This window comes from Giraffa tippelskirchi, chromosome 4 (genome assembly GCF_054371585.1).
Source record: "Giraffa tippelskirchi isolate mGirTip1 chromosome 4, T2T-mGirTip1v1.2.pri, whole genome shotgun sequence".
Lineage (NCBI taxonomy): Eukaryota > Metazoa > Chordata > Mammalia > Artiodactyla > Giraffidae > Giraffa > Giraffa tippelskirchi.
Genome location: NC_137278.1, coordinates 95,060,495 through 95,087,150, shown reverse-complemented (window position 1 = coordinate 95,087,150; position 26,656 = coordinate 95,060,495). Strand labels below are relative to the sequence as shown.

The 26,656-nt window shown below is 44.3% G+C and overlaps 1 long non-coding RNA gene and 1 other non-coding gene across 2 annotated transcripts in view; one reads left to right on the top strand and one right to left on the bottom strand.

Annotated features, from left to right (window-relative positions):
- The window catches only part of LOC145547400 (uncharacterized), a 108,423-nt gene that overhangs the window by 65,044 nt on the left and 16,723 nt on the right, over positions 1–26,656 (top strand). The gene's annotated exons all lie outside the window — the stretch shown is intronic.
- TRNAE-UUC (transfer RNA glutamic acid (anticodon UUC)) lies at positions 9,999–10,071 on the bottom strand. The gene has a single exon. It is a non-coding gene; the product is annotated as a tRNA-Glu (tRNA).

The window sequence follows — 26,656 nt, the reverse complement described above, 5'->3', positions numbered from 1 at the left end:
CTGTCACACCCTCCCCTTCTTCCATGCCCCTCCAATACCCCTCTCCAGCAGTTTTAGAGGAATTGTTCTGGTAGCAGCAGCCAGTAACACAGAGAACCTGAGGGCCTGAGTAGGACATCAAGGGCCTAAAGAGCTAAGGAAAAGAGACAGGAAATGTGGGCCAACAGGTCAGTGGCACAGGGTCTGGGCAGACTCGGATGCTAGGCTGTCCACTGTGCTTGGCTGTCCGCGCTCTGTACGGTGGGCTGGGTCCCTCTGAAGGTTGGGAGGGAGTGAGGGTGACACCACCCAGGAAGTATGCTAATGCGGATTTTGTGGGACACCCTGACTGTGGTCACCGCTGACTGCAGAAGTGGTGGCCCGGAGAGGCTCAGGGAGGGTGTGCCCTGCATGGGGCCACTGAAGACTATAAAGTTCTAAGTCTCCTCCAGGGTGAGTGAGCTGGGACACCCACCAGGGAGGCGAAGTCCAACTTCCTGCCTGGGGAGACTGCCCAGCTGTGGGTGCCCTAGCACTTTATCACATGTGGCTGGTGGCTGATGCTCTGGACTCAGTGATCGCTTCCTGGATAGAGAATTTCTTTGGTCATTATTCATATATTCCTTCTGCAAATGTCAGAGGTCTGAGGCACTAAGCTCACTCCAGGGAGTAGACTGGCTGCCTGGATATTATGGGCTGTATTTGTTGTTGTTGTTCAGTTGCTCAGTCATGTCTGACTGTTTTCCATCCCATGAACTGCAGCACACCAGGCTTCCCTGTCTTTCACCATCTTCTGGAATTTACTCAAACTTGAGTCCATTGAGTCAGTGATGCCATCCAACCATCTCATCCTCTGTTGTCCCCTTCTCCTCCCACCCTCAATCTTTTCCAGCATCAGGGTCTTATTTCCAATGAATGGGTTCTTCGCATCAGGTTGCCAAATTATTGGAGCTTCAGCTTCAGCATCAGTCCTTCCAATAAATATTCAGGTTTGATTTCCTTTGAAATTGACTGGTTTGATCTCCTGGCTGTCCAAGAGACGTAGCCCAATAACTAATAGCAATTTGCTATGGATTGCTAAATCTTCTGGCAGATGTAGGTACAGTTGTCCAGAGGAAGGGCACAGAGGCTAGTACAGGAGGTCTGCAGAGAGTGAGGCTGCTCGTACTCCAACTCAGCTGAGTTGGGAGTTAAATCCTAACTTAACTGCTGCAGAGCCGGTGCCCCCACACTTACAAATAAACAGAGCCCTTCCTTCCAAGGCCAGCAAGAGCAGGAGAATACTGAGTTGCCTGAGGATTTGAATGCAATATAAAAAGTTCTGAAAGTTCTTGGAATAAAACATTCATGAGATGAAGGCTGATGATTCATACTCTTGGGTTCACTTTGTGGTCAAACCAAAGGAGAAAAAAAATATCTGGGGAATTTGAAAAAAGCCAGGTATCTGGAATAAATTAACTAGTTCTTTTTCCCCTCTCTGTCTCTCTCTCTTTTTTTAAATTATAAGTACTATCAGAAATTCACAAGGCCTGAGACTGTCAGAAAATTCATATATCACAATGATAATGCAGCTGAGTGCTCACCTGGAATTAACCCTTTCCCTTCCAAAGAGTCCCACTCTCCTGTCCCTCTCCCATTTCCTCCCACTGACCTATCCTTTTCATCCTTTAAGGCCCAGTTTAAAACCTCCAGGAATTACACAAGTGAACCCTAAATAGAGGTTTCCTGCTGAGACTGGAAGTACATGGGGAAGTGAGGAGAAAGTTCCCTTCTGCTTTTTTTGAAGTTTCATAAGTGTGTATTATTTTGTTTAACATTAACCAAAAATAAACCCAAAGAGGAAAATAATCCCACCTCCCCATGGAAGCTTCTTCCCTGATTCTCTATTGCAGGGTGACATCTCACTGCCTTTTCCCTTTAGCTAATTTTACATGGGTGAAGCCTTTTCCTTCCCTTAGGCATTAGGTCAAAGCTGCAGCTATCAATGCACATGATAATGCCCACATACTGGGAACTCAAGTAATATTTGGTGAATGAATAAAACCCTGCAACACTGGCATCTCTGTTTATAGGAATCATGGATTGCTTCTGTGTATGTGTTAGAGGTCCATATCTTTAACCGAGTCCCCAACTTTGTGCAGTCTGGAAGAAAAAGTGAACGTGTTAGTTGCTCCATTGTGTGTGACTCTTTGTGACTCCAAGGACCATAGCCCGCCAAGCTCCTCTGTCCATGGAATTCTCCAGGCAAGGACACTGGAGTGGGTTGCCATTCCGTTCTCCAGGGATCTTCCTGACCCAAGGATCAAACCCGGGTCTCCTGCATTGCAGGCAGATTCTTTACCATATGAGCCACCAGGAAAGCCCATAGTTTAGTAGATATAACAACTATTTTTCATCCCCTTCTGGTCTTCACACATGCATGTCAGGCCCATCACCTTCCCCAAGAAATCTGAAATGACAGGACATAGGAGCCGATGGGAGTCGAGGAGACTGACCGCTCTTCTTCCTGGGAAGAAATCGGACTCTGAGTCCTGAAGGGCCCGCTCTCCTCCCTGGGCACCCGGGGCCCTGGTCTCCCCTGAGCACCGAACATTTTTCCCACGTGGATCCACTAGATGGCCTTCGACGAACACTGTGACTGGAGGAGGCCCTTCTGTCAAAGGAAACACTTTGCTTATCTGTTCACTTGTTTGCTTTCCCTTTCACTATGTGTCCCCTTAAATCCCCTGAAGCATTACTACTATTAAAAATAAATCCCTTGCGGATGTGAGAATGGGGACAGTGCTATGTCAGCATCAGATATAACGGGTCTTCAGGCACAGATTTCTGATTGTTGGCAGAACAATAACTGATTTTCTTAGCGCTGGCATTTTGTCCATCTCAACATGACTCTTCCTAGAAAGAAAATAAACAGAAAAAAGCTAAGGGCCCATTAGGCACCTAATAAACTGGCTAAAGTAAAGAGAGACAGCGGGAACTAGGATGTCTGCGTGTGGGCTTCTGTGCATGGCTGATACCCTGCGTAAAGTTGTGGCTTCGTGAAGCGATGTGGCTTCATAGAAGAGCCGTGAAATAACTCAAACGCTTGAACCAGGAAACTTTTCTCTGAGGAACAATCTGAAAGTTAGAATAAAGTGACCAGTATAAAAATGTTCAGAAAATTGGACCAATATTAGGGAATGACTCAGTCACCTGAGAGAAATCAGGAGGACACGCAGGCATTAAAAATAGTGAAAAGGGTGACCTCTGTCTGTCTCTGTGCTTATGAAGGTTGTTAGGTAATGTTTTCCCTAAAAACTAATTTTCTAGTTTATTGAGTGAGATTAAGGGCAGGTACTTTCCTCAAAGTGAGTCTTTACACAGACAGTGTCCCCAGGTAGGAGTCAAACAAAAGTAAACTCAGGGACTTCCCTGGTGGTCCAGTGGCTAAGAATCTGCCTTCCCATTCAGGGGACATGGGTTTGATCCCTGGTTGGGGAACTAAGATCCCACGTGCCGCAAGGCAACTAAGCCCATGCGTTGCAAGGGCTGAGCCCATGCTCTGGAACCTGCGTGCCACAACTAGAGAAGGCTGCGAGCTGCAACGAGGAGTCAGTGCTGCCAGAACTTTAAAAAATAAAAAATAAATGAAAAAACAAAATGTGAACTCAGTAACTGCCTTACATGGAGACTCTGGGAGGAAGTAAGCCATCTCCAGACCAGAGAGAATACAGTGCAGGCGTGGGAGGTGGGGTGGCTGGAGGGGGGGGGTCTTAATATGTTTGGGCTGCTATAACAAAGTACTTCAGACTGGGTAGCTAAAACAACAGAAGTTGATTTCTCATGGTTCTGGAGACTGGGAAGTCCAAACCCAGGTGCTGTGAGTTCAGCTCCTTGTCAGGGCTCTCTTCCTGCCCTGAGACAGCTATCTTCATCCATATCCTCCTTGTGCCTAGAGACAGGGTGACTTCTTATTCTTCTTTTTAATATTTTTATTTATTTGTTCGGCTACACTGGGTCTTATCTATAGCATGCAGGGCCTTCACCTTGGTATGAGGACTCTTAGTTGTGTCTTGTGAGATCCAGTTCCCTGACCAGGGGTTGAACCCAGGGCCCCTGCACTGGGGGTGTGGAGTCTTAGCCACTGGACCACCAGGGATGTCCCTGGTCTCTTCTTCTTATAAGGTCACTAATGCCTTCATGGCGAGGGGGTCCCATCATCATGACCTCAGCTGAACCTAATTACCTCCCAAAGGCCCCACCTCCAAAGACCATTGCACTGGGGATAAAGGCTTCAGCCTTGTGAATATGAATTTTGAGGGAGTCAAACATTTGGTTTATGACAATAGACGATCCCACTCATGTTAATAGATACTGGGCCGTACACAGAATAGCTCAGGTCAGTGGAAGGCCAGAGAGCTGCTTTTTCTGTGGGATTAGCTGGCTGTAGTCATGGCTCTGCGGAGAGAGGCTGGGCGCTCCAGGACTAGCCCGCACTTGCCCAGATGAACTGTCATCCCCTCAGATTGCATCACTGATGGTCACTCACGGGCTGGTCTCTTGGATCTAGCATTTGACCTACATTCAAACTGTCACACACTGTACCATTTTGTATACAACTCCAGGCCCACGGGCTTGAACCACTTGAAGGGACATTCTGGTAACCACAAGCAAAAAGCCAAGTGATAAGACAGCATTCCCTGGGAGGCCTTGGTTCTACTGGGAGATTTTTCTAGCATCCTTTCTATGCAGTAAAACTGGCAGAATATAAGGCAGCACTGAGACTTCCCTGGTGGTCCAGTGGTTAAGACTTTGCCTTCCATGCAGAGGGTGCTGGTTTGATCCCTGGTAGGGAAGCTAAGATCCCACATGACCCATGACCCCTAAACCAAAACATAAAATAGAAGCAATATTGTAACAAATTCAATAAAGACTTTAAAAATAGTCCACATTAAAAAAAAAATCTTTACAACAGCACCAACAACTACAACATAAATATATGTATTTTAGCTGATAAAGTTCATAAAGCTGATATATGTATTTGAACTGAGTTCTGTATTACAAAGTAAGAAGGGTGATACAAACTCTAAGGCTGGTGTCCTTTCTCCTATAAGGTTGTAGAATTAGAAACAACATTTTAAAAACTGCTCCAGAAGATTTCTTCAAATTCAGGGACAACTTTCATGATGACATCTTAAAAATATTTATAGAGCATCTACTATGCTCTGGATCCTGTGTGCCAGACGCTGGGTTTACATCACTGAATGACCCAGATGCTATCTCCACCTTTAGCAAGCATGAGCTAGTGGAGAAGCCCTGATAATTACACAATCAATTAAGGCTATTGTGAAAAGTACCACAAAGGAGAATACCACTGCTGCAACACTGAGAATCAGGGGTCCTGTCCAAATGGGAGTGTGGCACAGGAGTGGGGAATCAGAAGTGCTTTAAATAGAGACCTGAAGTATAGAGGTTAGTTGAGTATATTCGTCAGCTAGAGCTGCCATAACAGAATATGTGTGTACGCGCGCGTGTGTGTGCTCAGTCACTCAGTCATGTCCAGCTCTCGTGACACCATGGACTGTAGCCTGCCAGGCTCCTTTGTCCATGGGATTTCCCAGCCACGAATACTGGAGTAGGGAGTCATTTCCTTCTCCAGGGCATCTTCCTGACCCAGGGATCAAACCCACATCTCCTGCATGCCAGGCGGGTTCTTTATCACTGAGCCGTCTGGGAAGCCCCACCATAACAGAATAGACAACAGACATTTGTTTCTCACCTTTCTTGAGATGAGAGCTCCAGCCAATCTGGCTTTTAATAAGGCTCCCTTCCTAGCTTGTAGGTGGTATAGATGGCTGGCTGTCTTCCTGCTGTGTCCTCACCTGGTGGGGTGGGGGAACCCTGGTGGCCCATGGTGTTTTCGTTTTATATGGACATGAATTCTATTGGATCAGCATCCCATCCTTATGACCTCATGTAACTTTAATAACCTCCATAATGGCCCTGTCTCCAAATACTCCAAACACTAGGGACTGGGGCTTCAACATGTGGATTTGGGAAGGATACAAACATTCAGTCTGTAATATCAAGGATGGACAGAAGGAAGGATGCTGTGAGCAGGGGCCCAGGGGCAGAAGGGAGAAGGAGTAACCAGGTGGCTGGAAGACAAACCAGAGGCTGGAGGAAGGGGTGGGTCAGCCTGGGCCTGGGAGGCCAAGTGAAAGATTTTGTTCTATCCAAGAAGCAGTGGAAAACGACTGGAGGGTGTGAAGCAGGGGCCTGACCCTGGAGGATGGGAATGAAGTAGGATGGGCAGTCAGGAGGCAGGAGGTGATGGCAGCCAAACTAGGGCAGTAGTTGTGGGGATGGAGAGAAAGAGATGGATTTGCCATACATTTTGGAGGTCTGTGGGTCCCCTGTATTCCAACGGCCTCTCCAGTTCTGTAAGAAAACTGGAGGTCTAGTCTATGGACAAAGCAGACGGGACCATCAGCAAACTTAAGAGGGGATCTGCCCTGAGAGGTGGGCAAATGACACATGTGCCCACGGGGGGCTGCAGTAGGGCAGCCCCCCCTTCCCTTGGCTCCTGGAACCCTAACCTGCAGATCTAACCCCTTATCCAACACCCTGTAGCCCTACACACACACACATACCCCCACCGAGAAGTGCCTGACCAGTCTTTTCCTGGGCATTTTGAGGGTGATGTAATGTCAATGATGGAGAATCTTGGCTCTCTGTACTGCCGGGTTTGGCTTTGATATGCTTTCCAGCATCCAAAACCTTGTGATCTTTTCTCCGTGTTCAGAAGTGTTTCAGGAAAGTCCAGAATCAGAGGCAGGTGTTCAGGTCACCATCTTTCCCCAGAGGTCAGCACCAGAGTGGTGGATGGGGAAGGAATACTTTTGCTTTTGTGAGAAAGGAATTCCTTCTTTTGTAAGAAAGGAATTCAGTCATGAATTCCTTGAACCAGCCAGGGCGGTTTCTGTTTGCAAAATTCTGTTTAATGTTTCCTCCAACTCTGGATAGCATGATATCTAATACGGATATTAAAATTTAATAAGTAAGTGTTAATCGCTCAGTCATACCCGACTCTTTGTGACCCCATGGATTGTAGCCCACCAGGCTCCTCTGTCCATGCAGATTCTCCAGGCAAGAATACTGGAGTGGGTTGCCATTCCTGGATGATGATGATGATGCTGGTCCATGAACGCCACTCTGAGTAGCAAGGGTGGGACTGTGTGGCATCTGTAGAGGAGGAAAAAGTATTTCTGAACTCTCTTAGGGTCCCTGGCTGGGTCTGAAAATCAAACTGACAAAGACAAATTAACAGGAGAAAAGCATACACAACTGTTGACTTAAAAAATATTCACACACTGCAACTAGAGAATAGCCCTACTCACCACAACTAGAGAATAGCCCCTACTCACCACAATTAGAGACTAGCCCCTACTCACCACAACTAGAGAAAGCCCAGGTGCAGGAATGAGGACTCACCACAGTCAAAAAATTAAATAAATAATAAAATAAATCTTAAAAAAAGTAGTCGCAACCTTAAAATTGAGAGTTATGTTTTATTTGGTGGAAATTATCAGGAGACAATTCAGATGCCATCCAGGAGACAGCATCTCAAGTGACCCTGAGAGAGCTGCTCTGGAGAGGTGAGGGGAGCCAGGTTATATAGAAGTTTTGCAACAAATGGCTGGTAGTCTGAACCTCAAAAGAGTGTTGTTAACTAAAGAAAACCAGATATCCCAAGTTAAGGAATTTAGCACTTTTCTATGTATGGGAAGATGCAAGAGTTTGGGCTCACTGAAATCATTCCTTTGATATACACCTCAGCGATCTGGGGCCGGTGTCCTGTTTTCAGCTCCTGAGTTTCCTCAGGGCTCACCATAGGGAGTGGCTGCAGTCTGGTGGCTGCTAGATGGCCAGTATTCTTTCCCTCCAGAGTGTCCTCAGGGCTCACCAGTTCACATCGGAGGTCTGTAATCACTGATGACTGCGACATCCTTGTTTACAGATATGGCAGGAAATGTTCCATTTCTCACGTTTATTGGGTATAAATTTTGCGTGACATGGGAGTCTTCACAAGGGGAAGAAGACATGGAGAAACAGTCAGACCTGAGTGTTTCTCTGCTGGGTTTGGTGAGGAGCGGGAAGATGTGTAGAAATGAAAGTGAAAGTGTTAGTCGCTCAGTCATGTTTCTCTCTTTGTGACCCCATGGACTGTAGCCCGCCAGGCTCCTCTGTCCATGGAATTCTCCAGGCAAGATTACTGGAGTGGGTTGCCATTCTTTTCTCCAGGGGATCTTCCTGATCCAGGGATCAAAACCAGGTATCCCACAATGCAGGCAGATTCTTTACCATCTAATAGGGGAGGTCAAACAGGGCAAATAAGTGTTGTAAACTGGTTGAAACTCAGCCAGGCCTGTTCTCTTGGGTTCTTTTTGGTGTCCCTTTGTCTTTGGAAAAAGGCTGCTCCCTTCATTGGGGTTTGCAGAGGGCACCCCTCTTAAGGGATTTATGGCCCATCTCAAGGGAGAAGAGTTGGGGAAAAGAGTAGTGAGCTTCCTGCACCTGCCATTTGCTCAAATGCCTTCAACTGGAAGCATTCATGATGCCAAGGTGCCATAACTGGGGGCAGTGTGTCCTGAACCCCATCCCATCACACTTTAAAAATATATATATTTATTTTGCTGCCCACGGTCTTAGTTGCAGCATGTGGGATCTATTCCCTGACCAGAGATCAAACCCAGACCCCCACATTGGAAACATGGAGTCTTAGCCACTGGACTACCAGGGAACTCCCTCACTGTTGGTTTTGAATCTTCTCTCTCTCACTTATTAACACTTTGTTGTTGTTCAGTCACTCAGTCGTGTCTGACTCTTTGAGACCTCATTGACTGCAGCACGCCGAGCTTCCCTGTCCTTCACCATCTACAGGAGTTTGCTCAAACTAATGTCCATTGAGTCAGTGATGCCATCCAACCAGCTTGTCCTCTGTCGCCCTCTTCTCCTCCTGCCCTCAATCTTTCCCAGCATCAGGATCTTTTCCAATGAGTCAGCTCTTTGCGTAAGGTCACCAAAGTATTGGAGCTTCAGCTTCAGCATCAGTCCTTCCAATGAACAATGAGTGTTCATTTCATTTAGAACAGACTGGTTTGATCTCCTTGCTGTCCAAGGGACTCTCAAGAGTCTTCTCTAGCACCATAGTTTGAAAGCGTGAATTCTTTGGCGCTCAGCCATCTTCATGATCCAACTCTCACATGACTACTGGAAAAATCATAGCTTTTACTATATGGATCTTTGTTGGCAAAGTGATGCCTCTGCTTTTTAATATTCTATCTAGGTGTGTCATAGCTTTTCTTGCAAGGAGCAAGTGTCTTTGAATTTCACGGCTGAAGTTACCATCTGCAGTGATTTTGCAGCCCAAGAAAATAAATCTTCCACTGTTTCATTTTTTCCCCATCTATTTGCCATGAAGTGATGCGACCAGATGCCATAATCTTAGTTTTTTGAATTAACACCGTAGTTGGGGTCAATTCATGACACTGATTTAACCTCTCTGAGGCTCAGTGTCCTCCTCTCTAAAATAAGGACAATCACATCAACCTCACTGGTAAATTTCCATCCAAGGAGATGAAGACATGGAAAAGTATCTCATTCATTCCTGTGAGAATCAGAGGAGCCGCCTCCGCCAACGCAGCTCATTAAGGCTGCTATCCAGACAGAGCTGTTAACATTTGAATCAGGGCCCAGATCTCAGATTAGGGAGGCAGCTCTCAGCGTCACCCAGGACAAGTGGTCTTAAATGCAGCCTGCGCTCCTTTCAGAGTGGACAGCTGGCAAGAGGGAAATTGCACGTCAAGTAGACAGCATCCAGGCCTGGGTCCACACGCATGTGCCTTACGTGGAACTTCAGAAATGGTTCCTCCCAAGTTCAGGGTCCAGGCTCTCCCTCCAACATAACTTAAAGAGGCAAAACTAAATCCACTTCTTTTTTTTTTTTTGGTCACACTATGTGGCTTATGGTATCTTAGTTTCCTAACCAGGGATTGAACCTGTGCCCTTGGCAGTGAAAGTGCCAAGTCCTACCCACTGGACCACCAAGGAATTCCCAAACTAGCTCCAGTTTATCCAGAGAGAACAAGAAGATGGGATCTCATTTCCTCAAGCCCACAGTGTAGACATCAGGTCAGAACCTGGGTCTGTGTGGCCACACAATGGCCAGGCTGGAAAGAGGCGGTCCTACTGTGTGCAGGTTGGAACTCTGCCTGCTGCCTCTCCATGTGTTTCCTTTCCTGGAATAGTGGTTGGTTCTTAATGCTCAGTGTTGCCAGCATTCCCATTCAAGTCCGTAGTGTCAGGGCTTTATTTTCAAGTCAGGCAAAAATCGGGGCTTGAGCTGAAAATTTGGAAGCTGGGAAATTAGCATATTTGAAAACAAGCCACCTGGTCTTCTGTGGAGGGGGAGGGGCTCTTCCTTCTGAGTGACAAAAAGGGTTTGTGTTGGGCACTTGGGATGTCACAAGAAAATTGTCTCTGGGCTGCCCGGTGTGCTGTCTGCCTTGAGGCTTCAAGACCCAGGCTGACCTTCAAGACCTTCTGCTGACCAGAAGGAATCAGAGCACTTGAACATGAACGTGGGAAGGCAAGGAACTTGATATTTCATGTAGAACTGTTGGAAGTGGCCAAGTCCAGTGTTCTCTTCCATAATGGCATCAGGAAAAATACTGACTGGTCAGCTGACAAATATTTACTGAGTGCCTTCCCACTGCTGACACTGGAAGCCTGAAGTTTGGAGCTCAGACTGGGTGGTGATATGTGATTAAAGAAAGGGGGCGGTCTGTATCTAGAGAGTTAACAAGGCAAATAGGGCTTCCCTGGTGGCTCAGATGATAAAGAATCTGCCTGCAATGCGGGAGATGTGGATTTGATCCCTGGAGAAGGGAATGGCAATCCACTCCAGTATTCTGGCCTAGAGAATCCCATGGACAGAGGAGCCTGGCGGGCTACAGTCCATGGGGTCGCAAAGTGTCAGACATGACTGAGCAACTAAACAACAACAAGAGAGGTGACCAGTGCATCCGGCCAATGGAAGACCCAGATGCAGAGTGTTTGGGAAGTTTGGTGGGGAAGAGATTGGGAGTCCTGGAGAAAGATTCCAGGGTGTGTGTGTGTTTATGTTTACGGAGGTCAAGTGGAAGGAATGAAGGATTTGGAAACTCTCACTAGCGGTGCGACTCTGGCAAATTTCTGAGCCTTGGGGAAGTACCAGAAACTATAAGAACCCTAGGAATGTATGCTAAATTTATGTAAAAGGTGTCTTACTGTGCTTTCTTTTAACCAGTTTATACCTCTACCAGCATATATAAGTGTTCGCTTATTTCAGTCTTTTCTACATCTGCCAGTCAACTAGGGACAAAATGATATCTTGCTATGGCTTGATTTTCCATTTCCCTGGTTACTAAAGATGTTGATCATCTCTTCATATGATCGTTGATCATTTGCAGTTCCCTTTTCTGGGGAGAGATTGTTGCACTCTTTGTCCATTTTTCTGTTGCATTTGTCTTTTTCTTATTGATTTGTCAGTACTTTTTTAATTTTTTTTTTTATTTTTTTTTAAAAATTTATTTATTTTAGTTGGGGGCTAATTACAGTCAGTAATTACTTTTTAGCAAGTAATTACTTGTCAGTACTTTTAACATATTCTGCATTCTAATCCTTTATTGGTTATATAGGTTATAAATATTTACTTCTGTTTTGTGGCCTGCCATTTCATTTATTATAGTGTTTGATATAGTCTACAAAGCATCAAATATTTACTATCTGGACATTTATAAAAAAAATTTACTGAACTTACTTTCAATTGTTTTCTACCTGAGTTTTTGGTATGCTTCATTTCATTGTTGTAGTATAATGTATTGTGTTTTTGTTCCATTGTGATACAATATCATGTGGTTCTGTTTTGGTTTCTGGTTTCCCTGGTCTATTCTGTTGAATTTATTAGTGTTCCAAAATAACCTTAATATCTGATAGTGCAAATCTGTCCCCCAAGTCATTTTCTTCATTTTTTTAAAAAATTATATTTATTTATTTATTTTTTGGCTTTGAGGCTTATAGGATCTTAGTTCCCCAACTGGGGATCAAAACTGTGCCCCTTGCCATGGAAGCACAGAGCCCTAACCACCAGACCTCCTGGGGAGTCTCCCCATTTTCTTCTTTCAGTAGTCCCTAACATCCTCCCTGTGTGGTCATGATGATCAGCCCTGATTCATTGCATGAGCTGAGTTTTATGCTTACACATTTCAACTGCTAGTACATAAGAATTAATGGGTTTTTCCTTTTTCTGGCCAATTATTTTATTGCTATTCTTGACAGGAAGTGAGTATTTTCCAGCCCACGGCACCTGTTGGTATTAGTGGTAATTAGGAAACTTGCTAGAAGAATCAAAGTCATTTTGGGGACATCTGTTTGCCTTTCTTTGCCTTTCTGCTAGCTTCTAGCTCAGAGTTGAGCTCTTAATTAATTATTACTTATACCGAGCAGTAATACCCCCTGAGAAGGGCCGCAGCTTGCACTGAACAAAGCATAGCAAATAGTAAATTGCTGTAGAGACAACAGAGTTTACTGAATATTTATCTCTTTAAATATCATTGTGTACCTAAGACTGGTCTTCTTGGAGATCTATCAATTAGATTTGCATACTCATTCCAAATTCTAAATTCACTTCAGCAGCAGAAATGTTTCATAAAAAAATAGAGTCAATTGGATTTCAGTTGAATTTTTAGATCTGTTTCACGTTTTCAAGTTTTTAAACCATCTTGTTGAGGCATGACCTATATACCTTTAAATTCACTCATCATAAGTGTACAATTCAATGATCTTTAACAAATTTATGGAGTTGTCTGACAATCGCCACAATCCAATTTTAGAACATTTCCGTCAGCCCAAAAAGTTCCCTCTTACCTGTTTGCAGTTGATTAGGTTAATTAGGCAGCCGCTAATCTGCTTTCTGCCTCTATAAATTTGCTTTTTCTAGACACATAATACAAATGGAATCATATAATATTTAGCCTTTGTGTCTGGCTTCTTTCATTCTATTTTAGCTGTGTTTTTGAGATTCATGTATGTCAAAGGATGTATTAGTAGTTTTTTCCTTTTTATTGCTTAATATTCTGTTGTGTTTTGTTTATTTATTCATCAATTAATGGGCATTTGGATTGTTCCTAGTTTGGTGTTTTTATGAATAATACTGCTCTGAACATCTGCATATGCATCTTTGTGTGAGCATGTGTTTTCATCTCTCTTGGGTAGATTCCTAGGAGTGGAATTGTTGAATCAAGTGGCAAATTTAACTTTCTATGAAAACACCAGACTGTTTTCCAAAGTGTCAGCACCATTTTCAATTCTCACTGGCAACATATGAGGGATACAGTTTCTCAATATCTTTGTCATGCTTGATTTTTTATTAACACCATCCTAGTGAGTGAATAGTACCATCTCATTGTGGTTTTAACTTGCATATCTCTAATAACTAATGATGTTGTTATTAGCCATTTGTTTAACTTCATTAGTGAAATTTCAGTTCACATCTTTGACCATTTTTACATTGTGTGTTTGCATGTGTGTTTGCATTTAGTTGCTCAGTCACGTCTGACTCTTTTGCAGCCCCATTAATGTGGGCTATAGCCTGCCAGGCTCCTCTGTCCATGGGATTCTCCAGGAAAGAATGCTGGAGCAGGTTGCCATGCCATCCTCCAGGGGATCTTCCCGACCCAGGGATTGAACCTGAGTCTCTCAGTCTCTTGCATTGGCAGGAGGGTTCTTTACCACTAGTGCCACCTAAGAGGGTTTAGTTGATGAAATGGTAAAAAATCTTCCCCAGGAGACATTTTCCCCAGTGTAGCCATCCTCAGCAGAGACTGGTAGATAGAGCTCCAGTGTATTAGTTGATAGATGTTTATATATTTTAATGCTCATGACTTCAAATTTTTCAGCATCCCTCAGTGGGAGAATGGTGACCACTTAATGGCTGGCATGGCTGTGTCCTTAAAAGACGATGAACAAGAACACTTCCTCAGAACTTCAGTGGTCCCGTGGTTAAGAATCCACCTGCCAATGCGGGGACAGTTTGATCCCTGGTCCAGGAAGATGCCACATACTGCAGAGCAACTAAGCCTGCAAGCTGCAATTACTGAAGCCAGCCAGTCTGGAGCCTGCACTCTGTGACAAGAGAAGTTGCTGCAGTGAGAAGCCCTTACACAGCAACTAGAGAGTAGCCCCAGCTTGCTGCAGCTAGAGAAAGCCCATGTGCAGCAATGAAGACATAGCGCAGCCAAAAAAAATAAAAGAACACCCTTGTTCAATGGTTCAGTCCCTGGGCATATACTGTTTCATTAACTATTCATTGTATAGTTCATTAACTGTTCCAGGCTACATTATAGAGTTGAGAAAGTGACCCACCAGGAGTCCCCAGCTAATAACTAACAACTGGGCTCTGAAAGCACCTGGTGGAGCCCCAGGGTCTGAGTCCTTCTTTACTGCCCTCTGTAGCTTTGTGACAACTCTTGAAAGTTAGAGGCCTGAGAATGACGAAGCCAGGGAACAATCATGAGTTGTAACCTTGTTGTTGTTTGGTCGCTCAGTCGTATCTGACTCTTGGCGACCCCCTGGACTGCAGCCCACCAGTCTCCTCTGTCCATGGAATTTCCCAAGCAAGAATACTGGAGTGGGTTGCCATTTCCTCCTCCAGGGGCTGTTCCTGACCCAGGGATCGAACCCATGTTTCCTGCACCTCCTACATTGCAGGCGGATTCTTTACCTGCTGAGCCATCGCGGAGGCCCCCTTAGAGCTCCCTGCCCAAGGACCAAACCCACAACCTCCTGCATTAGAAGGTGAAATCCTAACCACTGGGCCTCCAGGGAAGTCCCCCACTTTCTTCATTTTAAAGATGAGGAAACTGAGCTTTAGAGAAATGATCCTTCCATAAATATCCCAAGGGTCCAGTTGAAGCACTTCCTCTGTCCCGAAGCCTTCCTTGTAGGGATCACTAGTCCTCACTGCTGTCCTGTCTTTGAATCCTTTTAGTGTGGTCAGTATGCAGTGTCCATGGCTGAGTTGATTCATTCTCATGGGGAATGAAAACCAAAGCACAGGCCGGCGCCCAAATTGGGCAGTGACCTTTGCCCAGAGAATAGTCGTTCTCCTCCGTGTCGAACCACAGTGAAGATGGGGGACATCCTGTCCTGTTCCTGGGGTAACATCTCAAACCCGAGGCCTGTTGAGAGTGGACATTGTCTTCTGCTTCCACAGTCATGAAGAATTCTTTCTCCCTCTCTCCTTCCTTCCACCTCTCTTTCTCCAGCTCTTGGAAACCAGAGACAAATGAGACTCTGGATAAAACAAGAGCTTCCCTAAATAGGGCCTCATCCCCCTATGGACTTGGATGGAGGGAACTTTCCCCTTCCTAGCCCTCTCCTCCTCACTGTGTCTCTGCCTCAAGAATGGGTAGATAAATACACCATGGGAAGCCCTACCCTAATGTCAGGGATCCTGGGAACTGGAGACCACAGGAATCTGTTAAGTAAAATTCCATCAAGAGCTGGAATTTGGATCAAGTTGTCCAGCTATTTGTGGTTGGTTGGTGTTGCTAATGCCGCCTTAGTTCATCCCTTCCTTTCTTTTTCTTTGTATATTTCTCAACTTAAAGGGATGATGGGCAAGGGCGAAGCTATTTAACTTTTAAAATAAAGAAGCTCATTTTCTATGCTCTGTTCCCCTTGCCAGGCTAGAAAAAGCCCTGTAGTGATTCTGTATAATACTGTAGACTTGATAAGAATGAGTCCACGCAATTATATGGCTCATTCACAATTTGTCCCATTTTCTGAACCAAAAGGACGGTGAGGCTGGTTCCATAGCTCTGAGCTGCAAGGATAGTTTGCAGCTGACATTCTGCATTGTCATGGACTCCCTGACACGTAGATTGCAAACAAACTCTACTCCATCCTTCATTGGTGCCAGGCTTCTGGGTGGATCTTCATGGGTGCAACACTCATGGGTGGTGTGTGGGTGCCTCTTCCCCATTATGTACCATATAAAGCTTCCCAGGTAGCTCAGTGGTAAAGAAGCTGCCTGCAATGCAGGAGACGTGGATTTGATATCTGGATCAGGAAGATCCCCTGGAGAAGGAAATGGCAACCCACTCTAGTATTCTTGCCTGGGAAATCCCATGGACAGAGAAGCCCGGTAGGCTATAGTCCGTGGGGTTGCAAACAGTCGGACACGACTGAGCGATTAAACAACAGCAATAACAATTCTAGGTATAATGACAATGATTTCAGTACATAAGCACTTCACTTCCTTTTCCATCTGCTGGAGTGAGACCACAAACATTTGAGTTGAATTAAGAGGTTGCTCAAAACCATGTCATTTCTCACGTGTATCAGCTTACTGCCAAGACCATCATAGGGTCAGTTGTCCAGTTTTGCTCCTAGGTTCTGAGCAAGAAACTGGATTTCCTTTTTATACTCTGGCTCCATGTTTAAAAAACAACTCCCACTAACCTTCTGCTTCACCACTGAGGATCTGATTAGGTATACAGGCAGCAAAGCTGTAAGATGAAAGACTATCACTTATTAGTTAACTGAACTAATAAATAACTCATTTGACACCAACCACTTCTTGGTCTTATCCCTTCTTTAGGTTTCTGATCCCTAGGATGGGAAGCTTGATGCCTGGTTTCCTTTCCTGCATTCCTTTAACTGCAACCCTCTCTCCCACCTCCCACCTCCCACCTCCCACCTCCCACCTCCAGGACACACTCATCTACTAGAAACGGATGCTCAGGGACTTCTCTGGTGGTCCAGTGGTTAAGACTCTGTGCTTCAAGTGCAGGGTGTATGGGTTTGATCCCTGGTCAGGAAACTAAGATCCCACATGCTGTGTGGCACAGCTGAAAAAAGAAAGCCTAGAAAGGGGCACTCATACCACTCCTCCCAGTACCTGTGAGGTGACATACCCTTGCCTCTTGCCCTGCTCCTTACTCGATTCATTGGTGACAGTCATCGGTTCATGTTGTCCACTGGTAGGATCTAACCTATTACAAGACTCTAAGCACAGAGGAATCAATCTCTCTTCTTCCCTCTCTGCCACAGGCCAGTGTAAGGCACAGTCTCGGCTTAGAGGATGTGCTTGCAAACCCAGCATGTGGGCTCTTTGTAACCAGGCTGTGGGGCTTGGAGGACAAGGGTGAAAGTGAGATGGAGAGCATGTTAGGAAGTCAATGGGAGCTCCCCTCCTGCACCTTATCCTCCAACCTAGCTTTTATTAGTAACCACCCTGATATTTTGATCACCTGACTGCTGTATCTACCATTCAACTGGGTCTGTTCTCAAGAGGGGAAGAAACCATCCCTTCTGTTGTTGCCATTCAGTCACTCAGTCACGTCCGACTCTTTGCAACCCCATGGATTGCAGCACGCCAGGCTTCCCTGTCCTTCACCATCTCCTGGAATTTGCTCAGACTCATGGCCATTGAGTTGGTGATGCCATCCAAACATCTCATCACTGTTGCCCCTTCTCCTCTTGCCCTTAGTCTTTCCCAGCATCAGGGTCTTCTTCTGTACATCCCTTCTGTAACATTGCCTAAGGTGAACCAGTGATGAATGGTAGTAACTAGCTAAGCAGTTGAACAGAGAAAGATCACATACCAAGGTGACATGCTACTTAGATTCACCGTCTACAAGAATACAAATGAAGGTCAACAAAATCCACTTCCGCTGCCACTAGGAGGTGGTAACTCTCCCATGAAATCAGTTCCTCGCTTGCTAGTGGATGTTCACCATCACACATGTGCTAACATGGAGGGGAGTTCAGTGGATGGCAGGGGAGTTGGAAATTTGGACAGAGCTCAGATCGAGCTGTTGTCCAGGAAACACCTTGACCCTGGGATCCCACCCTCCACTTAGAGAGCTCTGTTTCCTGATGCAGCAGGAGGAATTCTGTGCAAAGTGCTAAATTTAATGCTTGAGGTAGTGTTTCTGGACGGGAAATGCAGTTTGAAAGTGAGGAAGATAAACATATCGACAAAGGAGATGCAAACAGGAGAACTCAGCCAAAGGAAAAACCAATGGCCTTCAAGCTGCAGACCCCAAAGAATGTACTGGAAGGATGGCGGGTTTTGTTTGTTTGTTTCTTGTTTTGTTTTAGGGTGGCCTGAAGCAGGATGTGATGCAAAACTGGAAAATCCAAACTTCAAGGGTTTGTTTTTTTTTTTTTTTGAGAAACTCATCACCTTTGACTGAGGTAGAAAAAGCAGAAACAAAAGTATTTATGAGCTTCTTATAAACTTTGCTTCATATTGTAGTGGTGTGTATCTTTTTCATTTTTAAATACCAGCACGTTTATTTCAGTTTAAATACAGTGTGTGAAGGCTTCTGATGGTAGTGGAAGTTACACGGCTTTAGTCTGTCTTCAGAGACACTAGGTTTCTTTTTTTGATAGCTTTCTGGACAGTCCTCTGTATATCTGACTTTCCAAAGTCTCATGCAACCCTAGAAGCAAGTGTGGGTCTCCCTTTTCAGCTGATGATCTGTGTGTGCAGGCATGCCCAGGTCCCTATTAACTATCTAAGTGATGGCTTAATGCCAATTCATAATCCAGACTTGAATCCATAATTTCATGACCTTGATTTCTAAGCTTTATGCTCAGGAAAATGTCAAATACATACCGAAGTAGAAAGGAACTTCTGATGAGATCCTCACATGCCCATCTCACAGCATCAATGATGATCACCATCTGTATGCCCACCAGCTCCCCACTGCCCAGTTTATTTTGAAGCAAATCCCAGAAATCACTTCATCCATCTGTAGATAGTTCATCGTGCATCTCACAAATACAAAGACTCAAAAAAGTACCCAGAATATCATTTTCGCACCCAAAATTTTAATCATTCCTTAGTATTTCAAATACCTCCACTAGATTATTTTGAAGCAAATATTAATATCAAGCATCCTACTAGTGTATCTACAAATACTTTTCTACATCTAAAACATGAACACTGTTTCCTTTTTTCTAAGCAAAACCACAATGCAATTATCACAGTTTTTAAAAAATTAAGCCCTTAATACCATCAGATATATTGTCATTGTATAAACTTTCCTGATGTTCTCATAAATGTTATTTTATAGATGGGTTGTTTGAACCTTGGTCCAGATAAACCTACAGATTGTGTTTGATAGCTGTGTCCCTTACATTTGTTTTGATTTATGGGTTCCCCTCCTCTCTTTGTTTTTATTTTTATTTATTTATTTATTTTTGGCTGCGCTGGGTCTTTGTTGCTGCGTGAGGGCTTTTCTCTAGGTGGGGGCGAATGGGGGCTCCTTTCCAGTTGTGGTACTCGGGCTACTCATTGTGGTGTCTCCTCTTTTCTCGGAGCAGGGCCCTTGGGTGTGCGGGCTTCGGCAGCTGTAGTTCCCAGGCTCTAGGGCACAGGCTCAACAGTTGTGATGCACAGGCACAGCTGCTCCTAGGTATGTAGGATCTTCCTGGACCAGGGGTTGAACTCGTGTCTCCTGCCTTAGCAGTCGGATTCTCCACCACTGAGCCACCAGGGAAGCCCTCTCTTTGTTTTCCTTGATAATTAATTCACTGAAGCACATGCCTCACATTCTGGATTTTTCAAGACTACAATCCAGTCGTGGTTTTTCCCAAAACACATTTTTATTTTGGCCTTCGCTTGTTTAAAAAGAAAGTTTTATCGAGGCACACTTGTCAGACAGTAAACTGCACACTTTTAAAGTATGCATTTGGTAGGTTGTGACATAGGGCTTCCCAGGTGATGCGGTGGTAAAGAATCTGCCTGCCAATGCAGGAGATGCAAAAGACACAGATTTGAACCCTGGGCATCTGTATGCCCACCAGCTCCCCACTGCCCAGTTTATTTTGAAGCAAATCCCAGAAATCACTTCATCCCATCTGTAGATAGTTCATCGTGCATCTCACAAATACAAAGACTCAAAAAAGTACCCAGGGGAAGATCCCCTGGAGGAGGAAGTGGCAACCCACTCCAGTATTCTTGCCTGGAAAATCCCATGGACAGAAGAGCCTGACAGGCTACAGACCATGGGATCGCAAAGAGTCGGACATGACTGAGCAGCTGAGCACACACACACACACAGGTTGTGACATAGGTATGCACTTTGACACCATCATCACCATCAAGATAATGAACATATCTGTCACCCCAGTTCCATTTCGCTCTGAACTATGGCACCCACTTGTCTCATCCTGGTCTCAGTGTCTTTTCTATAAAATGAGGGCCTCTGAAGGACAGGTGTATGAAACCAGATGACCGTCAATGTTCTGCACGTGTTGAAATCTCTGTTCTTGTTTCTTTCTTGGTTCATCGCTCTATCAGACATTAGGAATATATCACATGCACAGATACATGTGAACCACCCCTTCAATATAAAATCCACAGATGGAACCTCTAGGTTAAATTAGTTATTTTTTTTTTTCTATCTCATGGAGTTTTGTTTTTCTTTCATTAAAAATACGAGTTTCTCTAGTTTCTTTCTCTCCCGTGTGTGAGAAAGGTTCATAAATTGGTTGCTCAGCGCTGGAAACTGGCATATTGCTATTTAAATTCCTGTGTCACAAATATCTCATTTTGAACCTTTGTGAATCATCGCCCTTCTCCAAAACCAGACAATGCGATATCGGTTTGGGGTCCTGCAAACTCTGATCATCCTCTAAAATGGGAAAGTGCCTGGGGAGGGGGATCAGTCATCTCCCTGGAAGAGGCCAGAGAGGTGTCGATTTTAGAATGTTCACACTATGATCAAAATGGGCATAGCAGGAAAGTGTTTAAAGCTGACAAAACAGAAGCAAAGGCCGTTAGGATAATAAAATGTCTGTATACTCGGGTCTCGGCAGAAACTGCCAGCCGGCCAGAAGCAAACTGGGCCGATGGTCTGAACAAAAGAATGGTGGCATTTTCCCTGGAGACATCCACATTTCAAGGACTCTAAAGCCTTCTGAGTAACAGGTCGTTCATCTAGTTACCGACTTGACGTTAAGGGGCTGGTAGGTCTCCGAACACTAAAATAATCCATGGCCCCCTAAGGAGTTTATTTTCTTGGGCTTCAGGATCTCAAGACAAAAGTACTCAAAGACAATTCAAAGGGAAACTAAAAAGTTTCATTTCAGTTGCATTCTTGAGCATCTCTGATCCCAGGAATCTTTTCCCATCCTTTTCCCTGGTGAATACTTATTCACTTTCATATCTTTACTGCATGTCTTTTGTTCTAGAATGTCCTCTCCCACCTCTAAGTTTTGGCTAATGCTCTTCTCCATGTCCCCCATCACTCTGCCGATCAAGAATCTGGTACTCCTTGGCACTGTCCACATTCTGTGCAGTAGGAAAGAGGCCTTGGCTATGTCTATTAGCTGTGTCTGCTTTTTAAGAAAAATCCCAGACTGAATGCCTTAAATCCACAACTAACTAGCCAGCTCATAAACTTAAATTCCCACCAACAGTGTAGGAGGATTCTTTTTTCTCCATGACCTCTCGAGCATTTATTGTTTATAGATTTTTTTTAATGATAGCTGTTATGATCATATATCTGTATCACATCTGATTTTTCCTTTAACATGAGCAAGTTTAAGGATCATCACTGGGTTCTATATTTTTGCTTTAACCAATACTGTCTTTTTTTTTTTTTACACACTTTACCAAGAAAGTGTTCAAACACATATATAAGCAGACAGAACAATCCACCTCTTAGAAAGAATTCCCCTCTACCTAAGACCTGCTCCCAACATGGTCAATTCCTGACCATCCGGTTTGTCTGTGCCCCCATCCCTGTCTTCCTCCTTCCACATTTAAAAAAAACAAATCCAAGATCTCTCCTCTGTAAATATTTCAATGTGTATTTCTAAAAGATAGGGAACTGGTTTTAAAATATAATCACAAAATTGTTATAGCAACATCAGATGACTGGATAAAGAAGATGTGGTATACACAATGGAATACTATGCAGCCATAACAAATGAAAATTTTGCCATCTTGGACTTGAAGGGCATCATGCTAACTGAAACAATTCAAACAAATACCAAATGTTATCACTTATATGTGCAATCTAAAAAATATAACAAGGGAGTTCCCTGGTGGGCCAGTGGTTAGGATTCAGTGCTTTCACTGCCGAGGGTCGGGGTTCAGCCCCTGGTTGGGGAACCAAGATCCCACAAGCCACTGGGCAAAAAAATAAAATAAAAATTAAAAATACAACAAATCAGTCAATAAAACAAAAAAAGAAGCAGACTCTCAGATACAGAGAATGAACTAGTGGCTATCAGTGGGGAAAGGGAAGGGGGAGGGGCAATAGAAATAGAAGGGGGAGAGGTAGGTAGAAAGGGATAACATGGGATTACATGAAATCATGTGTGTGAAACTTCAAAACATTCTAAAGCACTATAAAATTAAAAATTAATCACTATAAAATTTATTTTTTTAAAAAAAGCACTTGAAAGAAACATTTAAAAATACAAATAAGAAAGGGAACAACAAAGGTTGCTCAAAGGTTCTAGCAGAGATGGAGTGAGTTGAATCAAGAGCACAAGTGGAGGGACTTCTCTGGTGGACCAGTGGATAAGGCTCCATGCTCCCAAGGTGGGGAACCTGGGTTCAACCCCTGGTTGGGGAACTGGATCCCACATGGTGCAACTAACTAAGAGTTTGCATGCTGCAACTAAGACCTAGTACAGTCAAATAGATATGTAAATGAAAATAGGTATTTTTTTAAAAAGAGCATAAATGGAGAAGTGAGCTTTGAATAAGGAACAGGTTGTGAAAGCAAGGAGGTAGTGGTTGATCATTCTTGGCCCTTTCTGATGGGGTGAGGGACTCTGCTCTGTGGTCTTGCAGCCCCATGCTCATACCTCTTTGTCATTGTTGTGGGGAGTGCTTTTCTCTCCAGTAAACAGTGAGTTTCCTACCAAAAAAAAATTTAACAATAATTCCTTAAAATGATCAAGTATCCAGTCATTGTTCAAATTTCCAGCTGTCTCCATGCTAAGGTCCGAGTATTACCAATGACCTATATGTCTGAGTCTATTGACCTACAAGATCCTCCTCTTTCTCTCTTCCTTCTAAGATATTGAAAAACACCAGGTCATTTGTTCCACAGAGCTCCCCCTGATCTGGATTTTTGTGGATGGTGACTCCAAGCAACCATTTGATGTGTTCATCTGTTTTCTGTATTTCCTGCAAATGGGTAATCAGATCTAGGGGCTTGGTTTGTTTCCAATTCATGTATTTTGGAAAGACTATTTCATAAGTGATGTTTATTCTGGAAAATTTTTTTTTTCTAGATTCATGGCTTTCAAAGTCTGCCTTTCAAATGATGTCCCTTTAAATCTTGAGTCAATAAAATGTTCACAATCTTTTTCTCCCCATTAATGAAAAGATTTTTTTAGTTTTTCCATGTTTACTACTCTGGCAAAAAACACATGCTTTTTTGAAATGCCAAAGCAATAACTTTTCAAATTCATTTTTTTGGAAGTGCATTTGCTGTCTAGGTGCTCTAATTCCAGCCTTCAGCAGTAAAACTTTATGAGGAGATCTTGTGAAATGTCTCACGCGCTGGTGAGAGCAGTAAAATATCAGCAAGTGATTAGAGAAAAAGAAAGCTGTAGTCACAGGGAAGTTTGGATATTCGGAGGGAAGAGAGAGATGTAGAGGCTGTTGATAACATCTGGTCCCAGTGTCAACATCAGCCGTGTAAGTAAGACATCCCTGCCTCCGTTGGCTATCAGGAAATATCCAGGTTAGTTGGCAACTCTTCTCGATCTTGTATCAGTTAAGACTTGAAAATGTGGCTGTAACTTGTTTGTAAACACACACACAGAATCGTCGCTGACATGGTATCTTTTTAATAGAATTGCCTTCCCTATTTGAACAATGCAGCTATGCAGACTACTGAAGCAAAGCTTTTTTTTTTTTTTTTTTCTAAATTAACCAATTCATCTAACAATCTCTTTTTTAAAATAATTTTACTTAGTTAGTTAGCTTTGGCTGAGCTGGGTCTTCGTTGTTTTGCAAGGGCTTTTCTCTAGCTGTGGCAAGGGGAGGCTACCCCTCGTTGTGGCTGGGGGCGCTGCTCACTGCAGTGGTTTATGTCGGTGTGGAGGACAGCCTCCAGGGCTCTCAGGCTCCCGGGCTCTAGAGCACAGGCTCAGTAGTTGTGGCGCATGGGCTTAGTTGCTCCTCAGGCAGGTGGGGCTTTCCCAATGCAGGGATCGAACCTGCGTCTCCTGCATTGACAGGCAGATTCTTTACCCCTGAGCCACCAGAGAAGCTCCCTGATAGTCTCTTTTAAAAGAACAGTGACTTTAGAGCTGGTGGCAGCACAAGTATGAAGAGGGGGGAGCGCAAAGTGGAGCAGCCTGCTCTCCTAAGCCCCTGAAGATGGTGAGGGGAGATGGCCCCCTGAGGGAAGGCCCATCTCACCAACTCACTATATATGCAGTTCAGGGAGAGAAAGCCACCATGAGCCCTGCACCCAAGGGCCATCAGGCAGCAGCCCTGATGCTTAACACACCCTCACTTTCAACATCCTGGTCTTTTATTTGATTCTTACGAGTGTGTATGGGGCTCTCTTTTCTCTCTCTTTTTTATTCTTTTTGTTTGTTTGTTTGTTTTTAAAAAACACATCTTTTTTGTGTGTTCTCTTATTTTTAAGCAGAGGAAGCAAGGGACAGAGGTGACTTCCATGAAGAAGCTATAAAGGGTTACATTCTAACCTGATAGCGTCAACTGAAAAAAAAAGCACAACTTCAAAGTTGAGAATTGTGTTTCATTTGGTGGGGAAAAAAAAAGAGAACTTAAGCCTGAAACACAGCATCTCAGATAGCTCTAAGGGACTGCTCAGAGGATGTGAGCGGGGAGCCAGGATATATAGGAGTTTTTGCACCAAAGACCAGGTATTCAGAACACCCAGAGATTACTGTTACCTAAAGAGAACCAGACATCTCAAGTAAAGGAATTTAGGACTTCCCATGTGGCTCAGACAGTAAAGAATGCGTGCAATGTGGAAGACGTGGGTTTGATCCCTGGATTGGGAAGATCCACTGGAGAAGGGAATAGCATCCCACTCCAGTATTAATGCCTGGAGAATTCTATGGAGAGAGGAACCTGGTAGGCTATAGTCCATGGGGTCGCAAAGAGTGAGTGACTAGTGACTAACACATACACATACACATATGTATGGGAAGATGCAAGAGTCTGGCTCACTGAAATCATTTCTTTAATGTGCACCTCAGCTCTCTGGGGCCAGCATCCTGTGCTTTTTCATCCTGAGTCTCCTCAGGGTATACTGTGGGGTGGTAGCTGCAGTGTTTGATGGTAGGACATCCCATTCCATCCTCACTTCCCTTGGGGTGGCTGTAATGTGATGGCTGTAACACCTTTTGTTCACTGATATGGCAGCAGCATCTTTTCATTGACAAGCAAATACCATAGAGGCTTCCCTGGAAGCTCAGTAAACGGTGGCAGTGATATTATTCCCAGTTCAAGGAGACAGGGACAAGCTCAGCCAGCAGCCAGGTTGATGGGAGCACCAGGGAGTGGGAGGAGATGAAGGTGGAGCCAGAGGATAGAATGGAGGAGGAAGTAGTGAGACCTCAAAGCCTGGCTCCCTGCGGTTTCACGGACCTCATCTGCCTTCTTACACGGTTTCACGGACCTCATCTGCCTTCTTACACGCCTCACCTCATCCTCACCCCTCCTTCCTCTGGCAGTTGTGCTTGAGAGGAAAGAAAATGTGTCTAAGTCTGTTGTTGTCACTAAGTTGTGTCCGACTTTTTTGTGACCCCATGGACTGCTGCCTGCCAGGCTCCTCTGTCCCTGGGATTTCCCAGGCAAGAATACTGGAGTGAGTTGCTGTTTCCTCCTCCAGGGGATCTTCCTGACCCAGGGATTGAACCCTCATCTCCTGCATGGCAAGTGGATTCTTTACCACTGAGTCACTTGGGAAGACAGCAGTAGATGAGATAAAATGAGGAAAGTCATGGACTTGGTCTTTATAAGGCTTTTTAGCATGGAGATTATAGGTTGTGCATGTTCTAGCTTTTGCCTCTGGACAGGGTGTGCTGATTGGATGAATGGAAAAACATCACCAAAACGGAAGTCAGGTGATTAGAAGTCACAGTTGTTGAATGTTTGTGCATTATTCTTTTTTTCTAATGAAAATGGAAGCTCTCTGTCCAACCACTGAGGTGGTCATCACCTGTTGTATAAAATCCACTTTTGGTCACATGTCACAACCCGATGGAGTAACGGTTTGTTGTTGTTGCATAGAATAAGAGAAGATGACGCTTCAGGATGATGAGTTTTTGATTTTCAGCCAGCTCATGAGGCACCCACTTACTGAGGTTTTTCACCTTTCCAATTTGCTTCAAATGCCAAATGACCATAGAATGGTTGGCGTTGAGTTCTTCAGCAACTTCTCATGTAGTTGTAAAAGCATCAGCTTTGATTATTACACTCAGTTGGTCATTGTCAACTTCTGATGGCTGGCCACTACTCTCCTCATCTTCAGGGCTCTTGTCTCCTTTGTAAAACTTCTTGAACCACCACTACACCGTACATTTGTTAAGTTTCTGGGCCAAATGCATTGTTGATGTTGCAAGTTGTCTC